This window comes from Hyaloscypha bicolor (assembly GCF_002865645.1).
Source record: "Hyaloscypha bicolor E unplaced genomic scaffold K444scaffold_124, whole genome shotgun sequence".
NCBI lineage: Eukaryota > Fungi > Ascomycota > Leotiomycetes > Helotiales > Hyaloscyphaceae > Hyaloscypha > Hyaloscypha bicolor.
In genome coordinates, this window is record NW_020194626.1 from 1,330,360 (window position 1) to 1,339,075 (window position 8,716).

Consider the following 8,716-nt stretch of genomic DNA (forward strand, 5'->3'; position numbering starts at 1 on the left):
GAAGCTCAGGGGAAAACCTGAGCTAATTAGGACTAGTAGATATAGAGCAGGAGGGCTAGTACTAATTTGGACTAGTAAATATAGAATAAAGGCCTATAAACGTGGCTAAGATCCGTAAGATAATAGTCTAAGGGAGCTCAGGAAAGGCCCGAAACTAATTAGGACTAGTAATTACGGGACAGGGGCTCTTAAATATAACTGAGACCTATAGAATAATATCCGGGTCTTAGTAATAAGCTAAATAAATTAGTTTTTGTCTGCCGGATACTTCTTTCCTTAAACGGGGTACGAGAAAGTAATTGAGATTAGTATAGGCTTAATATACTCAAAGGTATAGTAAACTCCGGATCTAGTAGGATCTATAAAATAATTTATATCCGGATTTTCCTGGATATCTTCCGGATTAAATTACTACTAGAGTATTCGTTTAATAATTTATAGGGCTATAGCCTAGTAAATCCGTTCGTCTAGTTTAAGGATATAGTATAGGGTATTTCTCTTATATCTAATAAGAATTCCTTTACTAGCTTTATTATAAATAAGCTTCTATAATTTTCCAGAATTACTATAGTAAATAGTAGAACCAAATATATAAATATAACTAATATATAAGTAATAGCTATATTATACCTTAAATAAAGTCTTCTTAATCTTGAAATAGGGACTTTATATATAAAGATATATAATATACTTAATAGCCTCGGGCCAGAACTTGAGGTTTAGGCCCGTATATTTAAAAAACGAAGCTATTTTATAATAAATAGTTTATCTAAGGCATTTTATAGATTCGTTTATTTAAAAGATATATGATTTAGTTAGTTCCTACCTAATTCCTTCTTTAAAAAGTACTTTCTGGAACTTATTAGTAATATATTCTCTTCTATTATTATTATAGAGACACTTAATAACCTAGCCCAGATCCGGCTATTTATAATACTTCTTAAAGTAAATAAAACTATTTATTATATTACCCTTAGTCTTAATTAGGTAAACTACTATAATATATGCTTAAGATAATTATATATAAAATAACTAGGTACCGGCTTCTATTATAGCCTAGTATAAGTATTAAGCCTATTATATTCGAGTAAATCAGGTCTATTTTATGCTTTCCCGGCTTAATTAGGTAGTTATATAGTAATTAATAGCTCTTAAATATAAGATATATCTCGTAAATATAATCTAATAAGTAGTATTTTTTCATAAGATTAATATTCTTATATATAAATAGTAAACGGGCCATATTCTATAAACTCAGATATCTTATATAATTATATTACTAAATAATATTAGTTCGGATTATATAGGCTTAAGTAATAGTAGGTTTCTTAATAGGGGGCTTCTTAATAGCCAGAAAAGCCCTTGATATAGAGGAGATCTATAAAGCTAATAAATAATATAAGATAGAAGAGACTTTAAGTAAAGGAAAATATTATAAATAAGTACTTAGTAAGAGAGAGTTTGGAACAGATAGCTATAGAACTAGAAAAGGAAAAGAGGCCAGAAAAGGAACCGGAAAAGAGGCTTCTATAGTAAGGCAGGTAAAGATAGGCTATTATTTTATTTAATCCAGGAGCTAGAGCCCGTATTTTATAGATATATTAATCTTAATCTTACTTATAGTCTAATAGATAGCTTCTTCTATAAAAACGGGCTGTATTTTCTTTCCTTTAAAGATCTGGGATATAGAAATAAGGTTAAATGGCCCTATAGATAAATAGTACTTGATCTCGGTTAAGTAAAGAAGTATTAGATAGTTACTAGAACCAGGAATTAGGATTTCGATTATCCTAATTTCTTTAAAACATATACTACTCCTAATACTACTATAAGTATTATACTAGCCCTTCCAGAGCTCGGAGAAATTAGCTAAAATACCCGTAATATAATTTATATAGCCTATTTTAATAATTTACTTATTTTAAAGCAAGTAAGGTAGGGCTAAGAAGACTTAATTATCTATTAGAATAGGAATAATATTCTCGGATATAAAATTATTAATAGCTATATAATTAATTATTAGGGTATCCGTATCTATAGTATCTGCGGTTTACTCGGGTAAAGAGAAGGCTTTTAGCTTCTTAAAATCTCTCTTGCTTTTATTTATTTGCTTCTACTTCTTATTTCGGGCTTTTTATTTATTATTAAACTTTTTCTTAAGATATAAGTACTTTAGAAAGTATTTGGCCTCCGTATAGTAGTTCTTATTATAATAAGTATAATAGTTAATTATACCGGATAAATAAAAGAAGCTATAAGTTATAAGAGCTATTCCGGTACTAGTAATTAATAAGAATTACTACTTCTCCTTATTATAGGCCTTCTAAACCATAATATTAAACGTAATTATAAGGGTATTAATAGAGGTAATTAGGGCTATAAATTAAGTAAGTATAGTAATAAAGATATTATATATAGAGCCAAGGCCTTAGAAAAAGTAAAAAATAAGCTAAATCTCTGAGAATATAATAAACGAGTAAAGGTTTTCTAATTTATAGTTAATTTATAAAAGCTAGCCCGAGAAATTAGTAATACTTTTATAATTCCTAAGATAAAGAATATAGAACCAGATTATAAGCTCTATTAGCTTTCTAGAGCCCTTTTTATAGCTAGCCCGGAAAATATTAAATATCTAATATATCCGGATCTTTAATTTAATCTTTTAGTAATTATTATACTTATACTTACTCCGGATTACTATATATATATAGCCTTATTTCTTTATCCAGATTAGGAGTACTCTATTATACTTTGCCTTAAATAAGGTATAGTTTATATATTAAGTAAGATATATTATTTACTAGGCCTCTATAATACTATCTAGAAGATCCGCTAGAGGAGGCAGGTAATATAGCTTCTTTACTTATTATATTATATTTATAAAGCCTTCTATTATAAGTATTTCCTCTAGTTAATAGAAGAAGTCCTATTAATTAGATCCGTTATTCTTGAGCTATAGAATTAAGCTAAGAGATATTCTACTTATCTTACTCTTATTAGATAATATGGCTTATTTATCTAATTATAAGTCTGGAATCTTAATAACTTTAATAGGAAAGGAATTAGCTAATCTATAATACTTATATAAATATAGATAGGTAAGTTATAAAAGACAAGAGGAAGAATAAGAGAAAGGTAATAGGGACTTTAAGTAAGGAGGTCTTTATAGAGAAGAATATAGATATAGAGGATCTGAGTCTGAGCTTAATAGCTTTTATAGAGAAAGAGGCTCGGATTCAAAATAGAAGAACTTAAAAGGGGCCTCTTAAGGGGCTAAGAGAAGGAGAGAGCAGAACTATATAATAGTTAGTTAAGCAAGAAGTAAGACTTGAGAAAGAGGATAAGAGAGAAAGTAAGTCCGTAAGGGGATTACTACTTGAATCTCTCAAGGGAAGCAGATCATAAAGCTAAAAAGATCCGAGGAACCGGCGGGCAAATAGTAACTCTCTTGAAAATCTGCTTGAGAGAGGGAAATAGAGAAATATAGCCTATTAAATATAGACGGATAGAAATCGGGATCTAGAAGGCTATAATATATATTAAATATATCTTGAATAGTACTCTTAATATAGGAGAGCTAATAGCTAAGATTATATTATATAAGACGGTAATTTGGTAGAGATTACTTAAGTTAGAAAAGGGTTTACTTAGTAAGTTATGGGCAAGAAAGAATAATAGAGGTTCTCCCCTGCCTTTTATCTTCCGGAGTAAATTCTCTCTCCTCTTTACTAGTTTCCTTATACTTGGGAGTAAATATTAAGTAAACAAATCATATAAACTATACGAACTATATAAGTATAGGTATAAGCTCGGAAATAAGGTTCTTATTATTTTAGTATAATATAAAAATTGAGATATAGCTTACCAGAAGTTCTCCGGGACTACTATACTAAGAAAGAGCTAATAAGAGGGCCTCGCTTCGTAATTTATAGCTTTGAGAAGCTAAGAATAAGGTTTTTATCTGTATAATTCAAGGGAATTAGTCTATTATATAAAGATATAATGGTTTCTATAGTAATACGAGGGCTCAGAGCCTGTAAATCGGCACTTGACGAGATAGTAATTGAGAGATATGGAGCTAGTGGGCCTATAGCTCTAGATATGGAAATAAGAAGGCTGAAAAACGCCTTTTAGAGGCTCTATATCCGTAAAATGCGGTAGAGAAAGAGGGAAGGGTAGGAAATTAATCTCCGGGAGATTTATATAACTCGTTTACGGATGAGCTTTGGCCGAACTATCCGTATATACTAAGTAGGGAGGCTAGGAGGGGCTAAAGTAAAAGAGTAAGGCAAGAGAATAGAAAAAAGAATATAGTATCCTATATCGAATTTCAAAAGTAAGAGATAGTTTTCGAAAGAGAAAGATATCTAAAGCTCTTATATACCAGAAATCGGGGCGAGAGGAGCTATAAAAAGATTAATTTTTATGCTTTTATAAGTAGATGGGACTTAGTATATAAGATAAGAGGAAGAAACTAAGTCCTAATAAAAATCCGGGTATTATAACCTATTAAGAGAATAAAAGCATATATTAAGTATATAGTATAAATAAGGGAGTAAAGCTCTCTTATATATATTATATATATAAATCAGGTAACTAGTATATATACTTTATATATATACCGGACTTATAGATTACTCTTTTAATATATATAATAACTTTTTCTATTATTACTTTCTAGCCTCTTTTTCTGCTCTTCTCTAAGTCTTCTTTAATTATTTTTAATTAATTCTATAATATCTTCTTCTAGCTTTATTATTTACTTATATAATAATAAGTATAAAAATAATTTTATAGCCTCCTTTTTTATTACTAGTAAATACTTGAAATATTTCAAGTATTTACTTATTAATTTCTTTATCTTATATATTATAATACTTAATAAGAAGAATTATAACTATTATAATAAGGGTTCTAAGTCTTATATATTAGTAAGTTCTTTAGCTTTAATATTTATTAAAGCTAATATGATTTCAGATTTCTTATTACTTATTAGAGGCTTATTAGTTTTAGAAAAATACTATTATAACTTTTAAGAAATTTCTTAAAGTATATCCTAAATAGTATTATATTAATAAGAATAATATTATTAATTAGGTTTTTAAAGACTAGAAGAATACTAATAAGCTTCGGAAATCTTTTTCTTATCTTAATAAAGCAGATAATAATATTACTTAGATTAGTATTCTAAAAATAAGTTTTTTTTAATATATTTAGGTACTTACTAATTCCTTAAAGAAATATTATAAAGTCTATCTTTAAAATATTAATCTTATTACTAAGCTTATTACTAAGATTATTAAATAATTTATTACTAGTACTTTAAGTATTAATAATATAATACTTATAATTATTTAGGACCTGACTCTAGAAGTTTAGGCCTTTTATAAGATATATATAGCTATTATAAGTTCCTTACTTACTTTTCTTAATATCTTTAATACTAATATTATTATAGTATAACTATATTTTATTAAAAAATAAGTGAATTCCGGAAAATATTAGCTAATTTTTTATTAAGTTCTAAATAGAACTAGTATTTAGTATTCTTGCTTTAGGAATTAGGAATTTATAGAAATTAGAGTTTATTTATTTGAAATACCTATAGCTAGTTTACTTATAATAAATCTTTCTTAATCCTAAATCTTTTTCTAATAATTTAAATATAATTCTTATAAGCCTTAATAAAATTCTAGAAAACCTTTATAAGTAAAAAAATCTAGAGAAAAAGTATTTTTATTATTATTCCGGGCCTTTTCTTAGCTATTTAGATTTTCTTTTTCTTTTAAATAGTCTTTTTCTTAGTAATTTAGAATTCTTTTTAATTTTAAAAAATTATTAAAAGATAGTTTCAGATTCTAAGCTATAGTTTTAGTTATATAATTTTAGAAGTTTCTTAGAATTTTTAAGATTAGAGAAAGTAAATAACTAAATATAAAATTTTTTAGGCCAGGCTTTCTATTTAATTAAATACTATTACTTCTTGCTTTTATTATCTTATTAGTAATTAATAATAGCTTCTATTTCTTATTCTTATTCTTTATTATTATTTACTAATTCCGGAAGTTTTCCGGAAAAATATAAATATAGCTTCTAATTCTTTTTTATTATATATTTTTTAAGAAAGGAAATATAAAAAGTTAGATATAAATAATTATATATATTTAGTAATTTTAACTTATATATTAAATTACTAATATATTTAAAGATCTTAAATAAACTTATAAATTTTGGCTTAAGCTTTCTTATCTTAAGTTTAATATTTCTTATTAATAATATTATCTAGGCTTTTTTAGAATAGTATTTAACTAACTAGTACCTATTATAATAGGTTTCCTAATTATTTTATATATAATACTATAAATTCTTAAGCTTTCTTTATTTTACTTTAAAGATTTCTAGCCTTCTATATATAGCTAATATCTTTTCTATAATCCTGTTCTTAGGATTTTATAAAAGTTAAAAGTAGTATTCGTAATATATATAAAAAATATATCTTATAAAATCTAATATTTTAAGTTATTATATATAAATTTCGTAAAAAATAATTTCTTAAACTAGTTATTTTTTTAGGTATTATAATAATATCTCAGGTAGTATTTCAGGGCCTGGTTTTGCCTTTTTATCTAATTATTTATCTAAAAATAATAAGCTATATTTAAATACTATTTATATATTAAATAGAAATAGAAAGTAGACTAGAACTAGCTAGTAAATACTATTTCTTAATCGGAAATAATTTTATTAGAAGAACTAAAAATCAAGAAAACATATTCCTATATAATCTTAGTAAGCTCTAGAGAATTAATAGTTTTATAATATATAATATATCTTATTATTTTAGAGTACTAGTTAATAACTATAAGAATTATATTAAAATTAGAACTTTTTACTAGGTTCTTATATAATAATAGACCTATAATAAAATCTATAAAGATCTTATTCTAGGATCTTTTAGGCTATAATAAACTACTAAGTAAATTATATAATAAATACTTCTTTATCTTAACTTTTTAGTAAATATTATATTCTTAATAATAATTATAAATGTCTTTTTCTATATTCTCCTAATACTAGGATTTTCTAAGAAGCTCGAGAGCTTTCTTTATTCTATAATATTTGGCTATTAGGTTATTATAATAAAGCTTTATAACTTCTTAATACAAAACAGAATTATTAGATATAATAATTCTTAAATAATATCTAAATAAGCCCGAATTATTTTTCTAGTTTTCTTTTTTTTTAGTATCTTTCTTACTAAGTTTCTATTTCAAGATATTCTAATATTAAGAATTATTTCTCTAAGTTACCTAGATAATATCTAGAAGAGATTTAGATAAAGGAGCTAATACTATAGCTCTTTTAATAGCCATATATATCTATATATAGGGAATTAGGTATTTATAATTATCTAATTTAAAAACTCGAGAAACTAAGAAGTCTTTAGTTTTATTAAGTAATATAACTATAAATATTCCTATTACCTTAGCTATAATAATAGAGCCTTTAAGGCATTTCCTTATACCTTACTTCTTAACTAATTCTATAATTAAGAGATCTATAAGATAATCTATTTACTTGTCTTATAATAAATATTTCTTTTTAGCTATTATAAATATAGTAAGTATTAAATAATACCTATTTTAAAAAGGGAATTCTTTAAATATCTATAAGAGTCTCTAAATTATAATTATAAAAGCTTTCTTTAGCTTATTCTAAAAGGTTAGAAGCCAAGTTATATTAATAGAACCTTTTTTATAATTAGGTTTTCTATTAGGTCTATTTACTAAATTTAAGATATCTTTATAATAAATAATATTAAAATTATATATTATAAGATATATTATCTAATATACTTAATAGCTTTCTAAATACTTTATTTCTATAAAGTATTAGAGGTTATTATAGTCTATAATAATCTCGATTATAAACCTGGATTCTTTAAGGTAATAGTACTAATATTTAAAGGCTTTAATAATTACAAGTAGCTCTCTATTATAAGTACTATAGTTATATTTAGTTCTAAAGAATTTCCGGAACCAGAATATTACTAGATACTACTAGTATTTTTTCGGGCTATTACTAGAATTAACTTATTATAAAATAATACTAGTAATTATAAATTTTAATATATTAGTTTTAATATAAATCTTCTTAGAAGAATTAAAATAGATTAGAATAGGTATTATAATAAAAGCTTTTTTTAAAGTCTTAAAGCTTTTAGCTACTTTATTTATTTATATAAAAAGACCGGATTTCCGGCTCTTTTCTATTTCTTTTAAGAGATTTATTAAGCCTATAATTACCTGAGAGTAATAGTAAATAAACCTATGGTAGAAATTAGTAAATTTAAGAAATACTTAAATATTATAAAATAATTCTGGTTCTAGTTATTTAATAATACTATAGGCCTATTTAGGATTTATATAAATACTTTCTATTCTAATAAGGAAGCCTAAAAATTCGACTTTCTTAATATTAAACTCGTATTTACTAAGTTTATAAAATAGGTTATTTTTATATAGCCTAGTAAGTACCTGGTAAATATAATTATAGTATTTATTCTTATTTTAGGAGTAAATAAGAATATTATCTAAATAAATAATTATAAAATAATTCAGGAGCCTTATAAATATAGTATTAATATATATTTAAAATATAGCTAGTATATTAGCTAGCCTAAAAGGTATTATAAGATATTTAAAATAGCTATAAT